General features: G+C 44.5%; 1 protein-coding gene across 4 annotated transcripts in view; it reads left to right on the forward strand.

Moving 5' to 3' along the window:
• Positions 1-16,208, forward strand: part of zgc:158464 (uncharacterized protein LOC791139 homolog) — a 62,343-nt gene that overhangs the window by 25,398 nt on the left and 20,737 nt on the right. The window lies entirely within an intron of this gene.

Genomic DNA, 16,208 nt, shown 5'->3' on the forward strand with positions numbered 1-16,208 from the left:
AAACGGAGTCGGAAGCACGCTGCTTCCCTCCCACCCGCTCTCTCTGTATCCTGACAAAGGAAAGCCATTCAGTAGGTCAGATGGTGCCAAACATTTGTGAGGGTCGCCCTTCCTATGCTCCTTCCACCCCTCCGCGTCTGTATTCCCCCCTGTCACTCCGACTCTCTTCCCTCTGCCACTCAGCGTTGGTGTTCGGCAGAGGATTGCGTAAGAGCCGGACTGCTTTTCCTCCTGGCAAGAAAATGATGATAACTGGAAAGGAGATCCGGAATGAAAACTCCCATTCCATTTCAAAACCCCTTTGTGTCGAAGCATGAACATGTAGGAGTGGGAAAAAAAGTGTACAAGGGTGAAAGAAGTGACGGCTCCAAGCTCACAATACATTTATTCTACTTTTAATCTTATAGATCATCTCTGGGCTTCCTGTTTGATGCATCATATATATTCTGTGAAATACCACAGGATACATTACCTTTGAAACAGTCTTTTTAAACTATATATATATACTTTTGTCCTGTCATATGTACTGAAGAGTGATTCATCCTGAGTCAAGACGGTTTTCCATTTGCCAAGGTCACATCCAGCTGTGCAACTATGTGACCCACATCTGCAGTGATTCACCAGATAAGTGTTTGAAAAAGATTTGGGACATGAACAGTTGCTGTCTGTGTTGTGGGTTACTAGAACGGTACCTTCAAGTCAACAGGGTTAAAAGTGAGACACTGGGTAATTGTACCTCATGTCTTGTCCTCCTGATTCTGAGATTGTGGCAAATCTTTTCAACGTTTTGGAATGAGGGATGCTCATCCTTGACTCAGGCCAAAGCCTTTATGTGTCTGAAAGGCGAAACCAGACTGGTTTTTCCCGTAACACAGAAAAACGGATGATGGCGGATTTTTTTCAAAGAATAATCCATTTTCTTTTCAGGATGACACTAAGTAGGTCAAATCATCTGAACCTGTGAAATTCAGAAGTCTAATTTCTACCTCGGGCGATGCACTCTGCCCAAATTTGTCAATTCTAAGTTTAAACAGAAGATTCCATCCAACACAGAGGATTACTTTGAGTTCTTCCCTACGTTTAAAACATTTAGACAACTATAATGGCGGTGCCTTCATGCTCCATCCGTATCCCACAACATCCTTAACCAGAAAGCATTGAATTCTTTTTTGACACGGTGAGCTGATGCATCTCACCTTCAGCTGGTCTGGAGTGTAGCAGTTGGCTCTGAGTGGCAGCTCTCCTTCACGGCTGATTGGTATTCATTGAGGTTGTCCCACACAGCCCCAACCTGACCCTACAATTCAACATCAGATTGTCTGAAGTAGAAAAGCAGCTCGCTGCTTGATAAATACGATTAGGGCAGTGCTCCCACACGACAACCCTGTCACTGTCATATCAATAATAAATAAGCCTTGCAGATGCTGAATGATAAAATGCTTAGTGATGATGTTTTTGATGATTTGGACATTCAGTTTTCAGCAGCTTTTTCAAGGAAAAAGATACAATTCTTAATGAAAGACCTGTCCAACCTCCTAACAATCATAAAAAACAGTAATTGAGGTCCATATCATGTCCAGCTCTGAGACTGTCTAGAGATAGAAGCCATGGCTAAGACACAACTGGGAGATTTAAAAAAAAAAGGGGAGATATAGGCCGTTAGCGGCTAAATCAAAGAAAACAACAGTCACTGGAAACTGAAGTGACAACTAGGGGATGGGATATGTCTAACATCGCAGAAACTGCGACTCCAATGTAAACAATCCTTTCATCCCACGGGTCAGACACCACATTCAGGGGTGTTGTAAAAGCATGAGGGATTTGCACCAGCACACGGTCGAGGTTTTCAGTTGTGCTTACCTGTAAAAGATTGTTAGACTCTTTCCGAAGGTACAGAGAAAATCACCTCTATACTGACTTATTTCAGTCCTTTGAGAAAATGGCTTGGAACACATCATTCTGCCTGACTGAATAACATGACAAGGTAAGTGTCTAGAAGGTTCAGGAGGTCAGAACTAATAGAACAAATACACAGCAGAGGTGGTGCTTTGGAATGAATTGAGAGCGATATTCTAAATGCAGCCATATGGACTGAATTAAAAGAAACTGCTGGTGACGAGACCTGATTTCTGTCCCTCTGAAAGTCCAACAAAGTCTGGTTCATTGGTGATCGCTCCATTGGCCCCAGCCATAATGCACATATGCCTTTTTAACAGACCCTGAAGCCACTTTTATCAGTATTCTGATATTACAAACCTGTTCAGCCAAGACACCTTTAATTAAAATATCATCGCTTTTACAACAGTGCGAAGGTAGTTTAATGTTCTGGTATCATGGGCAATATAACGCCAAACAAACAGAAGTATAATGAGATGAGACTGTTCTGCTTTCCTAATTTGGTGTGTGATGGGATAATGGCCGTAAGATCACACGTCGCAATGAAAAATGAAGGCCATTAATATCATCCGACTCGGGGCAGGCGCAGTTGAGATGTGCTTAAATAGCAGAAAAAAACCAGAGGTCTTCATCGAGGGGATGCGTTTCATGTTTATTTCATTTTTCACGTGCGATAATTTAGCTGTAAACCAGCGCAAATCAAACCAAGTGCACGTAATATTGATGGAGGGGCGACCTAATGAGACTCTTCCCTGTATTGTGTTTAGGAATGTTTAGGTAATCGGTAATTCGGAATTATTTGAGTCCTAATAACATGTCGTTCATTCGTAGCCCAGCCCATTACTCTCTCACTCTCTCTCGTTCCCACACACACACACACACTCTTGTCCTTGTTATAATGGAAGAGCATGTTGGCATTTAAAAGTGGTCAGTTAAGCCTGATAGAGGAAAGGAGGGAAATCAGTGTCGCTTAATAAATGTCAGGAGACGAATAACTCTGACATGTCTGCAAAATGTGAGTGTGGGATGAAAATGAGCCGATCCAGACTGATGGACCGATGTGGGGATTCATTTGATGGGGGATGTAGTCTGCTGTGGCACGTGCCCATCAGTGGAGCATGACGCCTGAGTGCAAATGAGCTGATTATTACATCCTCGCAGTGAGGATGGGAACTGGAGGGGCGCAGTTTGAGCGCATGGTTGCACATTAGACCTGCTAACATGAACTGTGGAAGTAGAACAATAAAAGCTTAATGCAATTCTTGGAATTTCACTTCAGTGTCATAAAAATAACCTTGCTGTTTATGTGGAGTCCATTGTTTAATAGGCTCTTCATCTCTTTTGCACGTACTTTTAAATTACCCTTTACTTTTCTATATGCCTCAAAATGAACATGTGGTTAGACCCAGTCAGACATGAGCTGCAGGTTTCTTCACCAATGGTTTTGCTTTTGCATCTCTTACTGTCTGAGAATAACCCCCCCCCCCCAAAAAGAAAATTGAAAGAACTGTATTGCAATGCTGAATAGATTATGCACAATGATTGCATTGGAAGTCTCTCTCTCTCTCTCTGTCATAGTCTCTCTCTCTCTCTCTCTCTCATGTGAGCACAGACACACACGTGCACGCATGTACGCTTGCACACACCAATCCCCCCCCCCCCCCCATTCAGTCTATTTGTCTTCACTGTCTCTAAAACATGCTGAAATTGCCCCTGGCCCATTTTCTGCTTCCTGTATACTCCCTCAAGTCAGCAAAAGCAAACCTTTTAGCTTTACTTTGTACCTTGTTGAGCTTCACGGTATGTTAGAAATTCAGAATTTTTTTTTGCCAAAGGAGAGTGGCAAGTGTTTTTGGGTTTAACATTAAAATATGTGAAGCTTGAAACAAAATATATGTTCATCTTGACTTCAAACAAGCAGTTTATGTGATACCCAACTTTTCAGCTTTCATCCAACTCGTTGCCAATCATTAGCTGCCTTTGTGGATCTCTAGAAGTTTCAGCACTAAGTAGCAGCCATCTCTGTCCTCCCAACAGCCACTGGAGCTGTAAACACAGCAGCACTCTTTGCCAAAGTACTTCCACAGATGGCTCAATGATGCACTCTGCCTTGTTGTTCCTGTTTATTCAGCACTGCTCATCCTTGTAATGAAATAGCTTCATTATAGCAATTTGCACTCACTCAGCATTCTAGAATAGCATGCAGATGCTCAAGTTGCACCGGTAAGCATTGAGAAAATGATCTAGTTCCGCCCCTAAAAGAGCCATTCAGATGCTGTCCTGTCCACAGTAGGAGCGATGGTCCAGCCTGACATTCAGACATGTGACCTTTCATTCCTAGTGTAGAGTGGTAGCCCGAGATCAGCGCTGATGCTGAGAAAGGCTGCAGATGTTTTCCAGATGCACGTCCCCGGTGTCTCCTCAGCAGCTCTTTTGGCTGCACATTTAATTCAAGTGTAGCTGCGATGACTCGTCTTGTCCACCGGCTCTGTTTTTTGCAGACATTTACACAGGACCGTCACTGTTAACATTTGGGGAAATGTTTTGCCATCCTCCTCGCCCTCCTGGGCGGCGCCTCCTTCCTTCAGACTCGGGTCCTGTACCAGAGGCCTGGGAGTCTGAGTGTTCTGGATCTTAGCTGTTCCTAGGACTGCGCTCTTCTGGACAGAGATCATTGTCCCTGGGATCTGTTGGAGCCATCTCCTCAGCTTGGGGGCGACTGCCCCTAGTGTCCCAATCACTGCTGGGACCACTGCTGCCTTTACACCCCACATTGTCTTTATCTCCTATTTCAGCTGTTGGTATTTTTCCAGCTTCTTGTGTTCTTTCTCTCTGATGTTGCTGTCACTTGAGAGTGAATATCCGCAGTGTGTGTGTGTGTGTTGTTATACATTGGTACGTTTTGTCATAATTTATACCTCTCTTGCTGTGGTTCCCTGATTGCCCTTTGACCCTGAGAGAAAAAAGTAATATCTTTTAAAGGTCAGTGGAAAATCTGTAGATAGAAGTTGAAGGCCGATGTCTACAGTTTCCTGCCTCCTTGAAAGAAGTAGGAGATTGAAATGATTGTTTTTTTTGTGACATTTGACTGTCATTTACTATCTCTCACATACATTCCTTTTTTCCCTCCTCTTATTTATAAATATTTTCTTTTGTGCCAATGCATGTGCAGACCTGTTTGGCCGTGTCTATTTGAATTGGATGGATTGCATAGATTACTTCTGTACCAAAACAGCTTTAGATCAGAGGAGTACTGCCCCTGTGAGGTTACAGCTCTGTCTTTCCTCAACATAGATATAGAACATGTGATGTCAACGCCACTGCATCAAATATGCATGTGAAGAAGCCCCCCACAACACACACCTACACTACTATTTTCCCATATTGTGTCTTAATTAATGTAGCGGCCATCTTTACCTTTGATACCCGGTAAATAATGCATCTAATTTGAATTGTTGTGTGTTTGATGAAACAGTCCAACAGTCAGTGAAATGCTTTCTGTGGCATCACATTCTTCTCTCAGGCTCACTTACCCCCCCATGTCCTCAGAGGCAACCATTGTGTGACCTCATGCATCTCAGATTGCGGCTCAGCATATGCAGTTTTATGGATTGACTAAAGGCCTTTTCACAGCATAGCAGATGGTGGACGGTCCAAACAGGCCGACCCAGGATCCCCCTCCTGTGCCTGGGTGCTGCTGAAAGCAACAGAGGTCCCAACAGCCGGATCTGCCAACAGTGGGTCAGTTGGCATCACGAACTGATCACACCCATGTTCCGTCTAATTCCAGGCAACTTTGTCATCCTGCCTTTCATTCCTGCTTTTCTTTTCTGGTAAAATACAGTGCAGGCATGAAGTGTTCCACATAAAATGACCCGTGCTGCAGAAAAGGCAATAATAAGTCTTTTTAGAGAGAGGGTGGGGGTGCTTCTAACAAGGGTGCTCTCATTTCCTTTAACAGCTTTTTGGAAACAATATGTCACCTGGCAGACACCTAATCTACCACTGTCATACGATGGACCTTGATGGAGATAAATGATGCTTTTAGGATGTGAGTCTTAAGCCTTAATAGTGATCAAATGCTGCTCTCCTAATTGAATTGTCCTGCAGCCATTACACCATCCCTGTAAGTGTATCAGAACTGGAGTCAGGCGAGTAAACGGCTAATGAACATTATTAATGAGGCCCGCTAATGCAAGCGGACAGCCATTCAAGGGAACAAAACCGACAACCGCGTCACCTATTTTCATCCATTTCAGTCTTTATTCATGAGCTCTTCGGGTTGTCGATATTCCTCGGCCATATCTGCCATTCTGTTCCTTGTGTGCTATCGGTGCTGGCTCGTGAGATGAGCTTCGTGCTTCACAAACCGCCAGTGGAAAGGTCAGCCATCATTTAGCCAGCAGAGGATGAGTCTGCCGCCACCACATGCTCGACAGAGTGTCCACAAGAATTTACACAACAGCAGCAGAAAATGTCAGTACACGGGGAGCATGATGATAAGGTAGTTGTGAGAGGATTCTTGGCTACCTCGACGCCATTTAGAGGAGTCGGTGGAGAGCAGCTTCCCAGAAAGCAACTCGACCAATCATAAATCCCGCGTCTCCAGGAACGGTCACACTTTGGCCTTAGTGTGTGACAGAGAGATGAACATTTTAGAGAATCTGAACCACAAGAAAGCGGCCCCTCCTCTTCCTGACAGGATTCTGGTAGCTTCCTATGTCTCAGCAGGAAGATGAAGTCAGGCCTCTCTGTGTTATTTCCACCCGCAGTCTTTTGTTTTGTTACTCTGAATTGCTTGTTTGTTGGATTGACTCTGCGTAGAACTGTTTCACACGCAGCAGACAACTCCCACGCTGCATAAATCAGAAGTCGATCACACTCAGCCGGAGTTTTGTGAGAGAAAAACAAAGTTCCGTTATTTGCCTAATTGTCCTCTCATATCCTCCTCCTCAGCTAAACCCTGTTTCATTCACTGGAGAGAACACGGTGCTGGAGTCAGAGTTCCGCTTGTCACAGGTCAACAGAGCAACTGGGCCTGGTGGAGACTTAAAAAAACAAAAAATCCCATTTAACATTCAGTCACACCAGCAGTGTGGAATCCAGTTAGCATGTGTGCTGTCTGAGAAGAATTGATGAACAGTCAGGGTGGGTGGCAGCAGGTGCAGGAATCTGTTAACAGCTCCACGCGGGATAAATCACCCGTTCACCCCTCCCTTGGTGGACAGGGAGGGGTGTTATGGCGACTGTTGGACATGAATCCAAGGGTGTGTGTCTGGTTTCCAGCTGACAGTATGAGCCTTGTATTTATTTTTTTACTTTTTACATCCTTTCGTGCCAATCAGCTGTGACCTCAGATGTGCTCATGTAACCAACCAAAAACCAAACCTGCTCTCTGTGTAAGGCCTTTATTTCTTACATACATTTGCACATAATCGCCCACACAGAAGAGAACAGAAGTCCAGAAGACCTCCATTTACTTGGGGCCCTGATATGGTATTTTAGACCTCAGTAATGGATAGTTTTACCCATCGAGCAGGAGTTTTTAGCATGTGTGTGCACGGATGTTTGAGAATGCGAATAATTATAGTACAGAATGGGCGTTGTGGTATTTCTTCCAACGAGCATGACGTATTAGAGGGAGATGGCTTAAATCAACTTTGGCATTCCTTGGTGAAACATACTCGGCAGCTGCTCGCAGCTCCGCGAGGATAATCTCTGACCTGTGGTGACAGCAGAGCTTCACCCTGCTCAGAGATCTGGCTCTTTGTGATTTCATCCACTTTCCGTAAAAGGGAATTTACGAAGGGGAAAGAAATTCCTCCTGCCGCCGAAGGAAGCCAAACCGCACTCCGTAATATGTTGTTTCTGTTATAATGCACATCTATAATAAAAGAAGGTTTGTCCTTACGGGACTGGGGGATCCTGAAGGTCATTGGATTCACTCGTGTTTCAGAGATAAAGATTTTACCCATGAAGCAGCCGATACTGTTGCAAATGCTTCTCTTACAATTTCATTTGTTTCTTTTTAATCTTCTAAGAAGTTTCCCAATACATAAATGTCATTTTTTTAGTGTTGCACAAACCCCCTGGCTCATATTTTCACTGTTATGTCAGTAAATTGATGCATACCGTACGTCAGCACTCTTATCAATTTCCTCTCCTGATCTCCAACGGCAGCGGCACATTATTGGATCCAGTAAGTGGATGAGGAAAGGATTACTCACTCAGAGTCATACATTTTTATTGCTGTGAGTGTTTTTACAGGATTGCCATCGACATTTAACTGCGGGATGCGAAGATACTCTGAGGACATTACGATGCAGCTCTCATGGCCAATTCCAGTCAGATTTTAATAACTTTCCTGCAGTGGCGACTTTGCCGTTCTCAAAAATGGCACTGGCAGTGAAGCAAGTTTAATTAGAGGTGTATTTTTTTTGGGGGGGGGGCTATGCTCTAAAAGTTCTTTGGCGTGCTGATGAATGTTTTGAAGAAGATCTCAAGGGAATCACGGGGCTGCTGTTGTTGCTGGCGAGGTGGGTGGAGAAGCCCGCATGGCATGCTGCAGCCACATGTTCAAGGGCCGGCCGGAAACTTCAGGAAGCAAAGGTATTCGCCCCCGCAAAGCAGATTCCAATGACGCTATTATTTTGTCTCGCTTTGCGTTTTCTGAGTCTTTATATTTGCTGTTTTTACCAAAAATTCAAAATAGCACTCAGCCAGTAACAGATCATGAAGATTCAGAGAGAAGATATATATGTCATTCTTGTTCTTTACCAGAAACACCAAAATAGTTGCATTTCAAACCCCGCTTTCCTAATCCCGTCTAATATTTAATTTAATGTTATCTCCCAAGCAGACTTGTGCCTACTGGTGGAAAGAGATGGCAGAAATCGGAGTTCTGCAGCAGATATAAATCACATTTCCCGAAGCAATCACCGAGATTTTCGACTTCAGAGTTGGATGTGCTAATGCAAATGACTTTTCCATCACATGGCCGTATTGGCTTAACAGGGCTCGAATCTGAGGTCACTGGGGATAAGCCAAAAATCTTTAATACTAATTCCCACAAAGTGTCAATCAAGGGGCTCTGAACCAGCGCAGCTCATACAGTCCGGTATTGAGTGTACGCAGCACGAGAGACTCGCGCCGCAGACCGAGGTGTTAAAGGATTTGCTCATTAGAGAGTAATAGCACTAGCTTAGTCAAGGTTTACGTTGCAGCTTGTTTTTCCTGGGTAATCTGTTCTGTTTACACGAGCTCATTTACTTCACAACACCCGCGGGGGTGACTTGCATTTGCTTTTCAGACTTCCACAGTTTTGAATCCAGAAAATAAGTTGGCCTTCATGGGAACTCTCTTTGTAAGCTACCAGTAAAGCAGATGGGAAAAGGAGGCTTTGAGTCAGGACGTTAATTTCAAGTCAGCAGACGTTTGTGTTGTGATGTTATGAAGCACGCTGAACTCTTTACAATACACTACTCTGATTTATTACTCGTCACCAATAGTTGCGGCCTCAAGAACACGTCCAGAACATTTTCTTCTTCGTTGTGTTTCTCTTCAGGGACGTGCGCACATCAGTATTGGTATGTCAGCTTCTCTTAGGATTTTTAAAACCCTTGGCCTGAGCGACGGTCCACATGAAAGGCTAATGAAATCCCTGAACACGTCCTCCGCAAAAATGAGTCATAAACTCAGGCGATATCAAATATTGACTTAAATGCCAACGGGGGATCAAGAATTTTGATTTTGTTACACTGTGACAAATAGATTACGAGGGCCGTGAAATGTCAGACGCTGCAATCAAACGGCAAGAATGACAACAGGAAGTTCTACGAAAGCAAAGTTCAATACTTGTCATTTTTTCCCCGCATGTTTTTTAAAAAGTAGTCTGGGAAATGCTGCTCCTATATTTGGCAAGGCTACGTTTGGTGGCCTCTCATCAAGGTCGTCTGAACGCCGCCTTCATGCGTGTTGTATAAAACATTTGATCCAGAATTCTCAGCCCTGCATAAATCTCCCATGTCCTACTATGTCCTCTGGAAAGGTGTGAAAGTAAATCATGCAAATGACCATCTGCTGTGTTCTGTTTGTTTTTTCCACTCAACAAGTCTGAACTCAGCTGCACCTGTGTGGAGCTCGTCTAACGTAGTTCTGCCAACGTTTGGTGTGGGAAAATTAGGGCTCGCCGAGAACAATGCGGTTTGTTTGCAAAGACGAGGGGGGAAAAAATGCATTCACACATGACGGTTTTCCCAAAATGTAACGTCTGCTTGGTTTGATTCATGCAGTGATGCCATGGGGAGCTCATATTTTAGGTGCCTCCCTCACACTGGTCCATCTGCCGTGTCGGAATGAATCAGGCTGGACAGAGATGACTGGAGTCTGGATTCAGCTCCTCTGAAGGCTCATTTACTGTACGTCTGATCTAATGGTAGCTGAGGAGGACAGACGGCAGAGACGGGAACACACCTACGCCAGGACGACCATCGTCTGTCCTCATTAGAAACAAGACATCTGAGACAAAAATTGTAGACATGGTCGCTTTTTTCCCGAAATGACTCTGGAATAATCACTGCATTTCCTTCAATAGATGATTTTGACCGGCAAAAAGAAAGCAGATGCACGTTCTATTGAACCCTGGTTGCTCAGCTCTTCTGTGTAACAGCCATTTTAGGATTCACTGACAGTTAAAGCTTCAGGCTTTAGTAATACAAGATATTATTAGATATTATAATAAAAATAAAATAAAACGTCCCGCTGTCTTTCAGTGAGCACGCTCTCTGTTCAGCACTGTGTCTTTGCAGAAGTGCTGAGAGGAGTGTTTGAATAATAAATAAAAAATAGAAATGAAAATGTGTAGCAGACCCTCAAAAAATCTGGCTAAGAGGAGTTTTGCTTGAGAAGAAGCAGAACCGTGGTTCTCTACACCCTGAAAACGGTAATATTATGAATATCATTTCCACTAAGGGAGGAAACAGCTTTAGTATGATGATTAAGCTCCACTGTATTTCTGACCTCTACGACATGCACACTAAGCTGTTGCACTCGTCCAAAGGTTAAGTCATCATGCATATAGATGCAGGACATGGCTGCTGTGTAAGTATTTGTAAAGCCAGACCTCTGCTAATGCTGGAGCCCCAGAGGACGCGCATGTCCTCAGGATTAGATGGATGGGTAAACAGGCCACAATGCTTCTCCGGCAGAAGTCGCCTTCTCAGTTAAAGGGAACAGATCAATACAGAGCTTTGCAGCCTCTTGTCTGATCCAATTTTTTTGAACGTAATGAATATTTATGCTGAACTACATTTTTTTTTCCCTCCGAGTTTGACAGTGCGCCTTATTATTTTGAGGGTTTGAGGGACGTATTTGTAAGAGTCTAGCTTGCATATTGAGGACAATAAAGCGGAGGTCATACACAGTTCGGGTTTTGCAGTGGTGCCACAATAAAAGTGGAAAAATCTTCTGTTCTACCATGGTTAACCCAGTTTTGCGAGTAAGAAATCTCAGCGCTTCGGCGCACATCCATCTCTGTTAATGAGGGACACCCCAGGGAGAATAAGGAATAACTGTCAGCTACACTCAACACGGAGGTGGTGGAACTTAATATCCCACAGATTTCCGGCCTGAACCTGCTGCTAATGTGGTTTTGCTGCAACTGAACATGCATGATTATTAATAATGCTAATTTTCCTTATTGGGGAGAACACCAGTTTCACCAGACCCCAGTTCACCACGTCCTGCTCCTATGCCTTCATTATTCCGAGCTTTTGCTGTGGTGGCCATGCCACGAACAGGACGTTTCAGCTCTGCCTCTTTCTAAAAGAGAGGAACAGACGAGTGACCTCCCCGTCCCCCTGGGGGAACGTGAGCCGGTTGAAGCAATGAAGTGGTGGGGTTACGAGTGAGCCTTTGCGGTGAGCTTTTTGGTCTTAATGGACTATTACCCCCTGTGAGGAGAGGTCATGATGTGACTATTCATCACATCCACATCCACGTGTCATCGGGCCTTTTCCTCTCTTTAGTGGCCACACAGGGAGATCAGACGAGAGGACGGAGACGGGTCCTCCGTTCTTTGCTGTTTGCGTCCCCGCTTCTTCCCAGTTATCTTCCCAGAAGCAATCCCATTCCCATGCTGCCTTCTCCTTCCAGCAGCTCTACACAAACTGAACTCTGTGTGCACTCACTAATCCACTACCAGTCTTATCTCCGCTCTGGAACAATAGACACAGCGCAAGCACGACTGGAAACCACAGCCTGCAGAAAAATAACCCTCATCCCACAGGGCTGTTGGACCCTCTAGAGCAAACCACATTAGCCAAGCAGCCTGTCACTTCCACACATTAAATACTCCTCATTGCCTGTTGGGGAAAAACTAATCCCCATTGCCTGTTGACAATGGGATTTGACTGTTGTTGCAGTTGAATATCTCTCCTTGCAGTTTAATCAAAAGCAATAATAAAATGACTGGTTGATCTACTTACATTTTCTTTGTGTCCAACAGACCCATGTGCTGCGGGGGTTATTCCCTAATTCCTGTAGGATCGGGCAACTTTCCAAGCCACTCATCATTCCTCCTTTATTAGTGAGCTTTAACAAGCTGTAAATGCAACTGAGTGTGAGCGATGAGCCCTACCTGGAAGTGGTCTAGTACATAAAGCAAATAACTTGGAAAAGCAATCACATTATTGCTTCAGAATGTGTTGCCCAATACCAACACAAGATGTTTTCCTAAACTCTGTCCCAGAGTCGAACGCCTTTGTGGAGACCATGCTGGTTTCACAGCTTTCAAACTAAAACTCTTCCTCTGTTTCTAGTGAGAGAACCTCACCTTCAGCCCTGCTTTGACACTGATGGAAGCTTTACAGCTTTGAGAGTGACGTCTTTAAGGATATCTTTAAGGATATTGAGGTTCCCTGGAGGATTCTGTACGCTGGAACTACTTGGGTGATTTGTCTGGTTTCGGGACCTAGCAGACCAACATTTTGACATGATCTTATGAAATCTGTCAACTCCTCTTTCATAAATAGTACCACTTCATTCATCCACAGCTTTAATTGTTACTCCCATTCCTGTTAATGTTTGAGTGCGGCTGTCTGATGCCATTTGATATTTATGTGAAAGATAAATATATGATTCCATTACTGTCAGTCTACCTGCAGCCCAACAGAACTAAACATATGTATAGGTTTATTATAGAAACAGGAGCACGGTGAGAGGCAAGAACGCTGTATTTGAAATGTCCCGTGTTAGAGCATCCTCCAAACTCTCTTCCACGTGTCAGCTTATTATTGCGGTTCTTTTCTCTTGCAGTGAGTTTTCAGGTAGCGCGTGTTCATTAGCTGCTGATTCGGAGACACTTTTAGTCGGCGAACATTTATTATTCTCGCCACTTTTCACCACACCACTCAACTTCCTGTCACAGTCTTTGTTTATTTCTCCCTCTGACAAACCTGCATCACCTGCAGTTTCCATTATATCCTCCATTTCCACGCACGTGGCTTCAGTAGTTCTTTTCCAGAGAGGCCTGCACTCATCTCTCCACTGCTGCATTCTCTTCATCCCTCCATCTCTGTGCTCTCTCTTTGACTTGCTGCCTTTCTCTCTTGTCTTCCTCTTCATGTACGTTGTCTCTTTAGGTTTACTCCTCTGCACAGCTCTGAGTAAATCCATAAACATGTCAGGGTATTGTGGAAGCCATTCTGAGTGCCTAGTCAGGCCATGTGGAAGAAGAGCAGGGTTACAAATATACCAGCGCACACCCACACAGGCATGCCTTTCCTCAGTTATTACATGTTACTGGCAGCACCGTTTTTCAAACTCTTTTTTTAGTGGGCTCGGTTTCTCATTTCTCGACTCCCCGCACATGAAAAAGTGACTTCTGTGGCCTCGGAATACTGTGTAGTTGGTAGCGGATGTTCTCACAATAGTTCGCACAGGCTCCTCGTCTCGGTTGGTCCAAGTGGTTTTAACTGTCCATCAGAAAATCTGGTACCCAGCTGAAAAAGAAAGGCATTTATATGAAAGCACTGACTAAAAATAGCACAGAAAAGACCAGAAATACTCTCTTCTCAGGGCCAAACATGAATAGCTTGTGTCTGAGCCTTGGCTTCCAGGCTACTCAGAAGTCTATATGAGTATGTGTGTACGGGAGCGCACGGCTGTGCGTGTGTGCATGTGTGTGTGACAGACAGGCCTGATGCTGTTATGAGCCAGGAGGAAGATGGAGACAGAGAGAACAAACAACATGGCAGCTTTTGTTCTGTCTGCAGAAGACCGATGAAGTTGCACAGACACACAGTCCCGTTTTCTGACGGGCAAATCTGTCATTTCCCGCCGAGACGGGAACAAGACCGGATACTCACCGCATGCTGGTTGCAGACCTTTAGAATTGAGCTGTAAACTTCATGTCAGGAATGCAAAAACTGGCTGTGTAAAATGTCATTTACCAGAAGAACATAATGCTAATTTAGTGTTTTTGTCTTTGCTCGTTTTTTTTTGGTTTTGTTTTGTTCTGTCAAAATGTTCTGGGACGTGACAAAAAGAATAAATTGGAGCGCGATATGAGTACAAAGCCGACGGGCGTGTTTTGTTTTCGGGTATCGTATCATTATCCCGGAGGGGCCTCCTCTCAGCTCCGCACACCAGGCAGAGTGACATTCAACAGCAGGCCGCTCCGGGTCAAGAAGCAAACACCTTCACTTGCCAGCAGCTCTGACTGACACACAATACCAGTGGGTGGCCACAAATCCCTGACTGCCATCGCAAGACCCAGTCTGCACTCTGCAGACCTGGGCAATCAAACGGAGGGAAATCAAAGGTGGAGAACAGCCTCCTGAGCTGCAGCCTGTTTCTTAACCACCCTCCGTGCCTTCTTTTGTATCTTCGTTATGGGACGAGACCATGTCAGTGATCAAGCTCAGAAAACATATTTTGCCATATATTTTTAATGTACAGCCAAGTATTACCCATCAGGTATTCTGGCATTCTTCACGTGCGCGGTGCGGGGACACGTCTTGTTAATAACGCGTGCTTTGAAATGATAATAAAGAATGCACAGGTTCGGGATAAGAGCGGCTTAGCTGGCGGAGCCGGTTGAGCAAATCCTTGGAAATGGCGGAATTCGATGGTCATTGTTTTCCTAAGGTGTAAAGTCAATCGTATTCAATCCTTCGCGCGTGCACGAGGGATCTTCTCAATCACATGCTGATATTTGCTGGGCTCCCGCAGGCAGCAGCAGCGGCGGCTGCTTCTTTCAGGAGGATAGCAGTCAGACGCAGAGGCAGGAAAATCTGTTTTTGCTTTACATATTTAGAGATTGAACCTTCCAATAAAAACCTGGCTGCGTCCTTTTTGCTTTTACTGGTTGGCAGCAAAGAAGAGGAGCGCTCCTGGTGATGATATCTAAATAGCCTTTATGTGCGGCAGGACCTGCCTGCCAGGTCAGTTGTAGTTAATGTTTTCTGATTCTATCCAGCGCTCCCTGAGCTTCCTGTGCACGCCGTGATTATATACCCAGCAGACTGGAGCAGGAGCCTCCCTGGATTTGCTGCAATGAATATATCCTTCTGTCCCACGGGATTAATCCTTCCAGTTCACAAACCAGACAGGATGACAATATCAATGGCTGAATACGTCGTTTGTTTCAGAGCTGGGTGCCTCTGCTTGCTGCTTGAGATCTTTGTGAATCCCGGACGGACGCTTTAAGCTTTTAAGACATCTTTCAAGCTCATAGGGCAGTTTTTGTTTACTCGTCTTTTTAAAGCTGATGCATAGAATGATGCATGTCTAGGTCACATGTATCTCGTGTTGCTACAGCATGTCTGGCGATCTATTTCTACTTTATAACCCAATATGTAGCACGTTTAAAATATTGCTCTTGTTTTGGCGCAAATCCCTCTGTTTATTCACTGATTTTTTCCCTAATCCTGTTCAGGAATTCTCTCTTGCACTCACAAGTTGAGGAAATGGTTGCATAGCTGTTTTGTATTTAATTGCAAGGCTTCATTGAAGCCACACGTTACAGTTCCGCTCTATTTAAATAATCCACATCCACAGTACCAGCATGATGGAAACGCTGCCAGAGACTGTTTTTAAGCCCAGATAAGGTGAAAACGAACACTTGCAAAGCACCATCTGGATAGGAAATCTGACATCTGGTAAAGGCGGTGTTCTCGGTACCTCATTGGAGGATGTCTTGCTTGACCCTTGACCCTAAAGGGGTAAGGTCAAATCCCGCGATGGTCTGCAGCTGTCAGGCAACATGCAACCCTGCAGCAATGCCAGGGATCGTCATTCTTAATGTACCTGTC

Source organism: Takifugu flavidus, chromosome 2 (genome assembly GCF_003711565.1).
Source record: "Takifugu flavidus isolate HTHZ2018 chromosome 2, ASM371156v2, whole genome shotgun sequence".
In the NCBI taxonomy this organism is placed as follows: domain Eukaryota; kingdom Metazoa; phylum Chordata; class Actinopteri; order Tetraodontiformes; family Tetraodontidae; genus Takifugu; species Takifugu flavidus.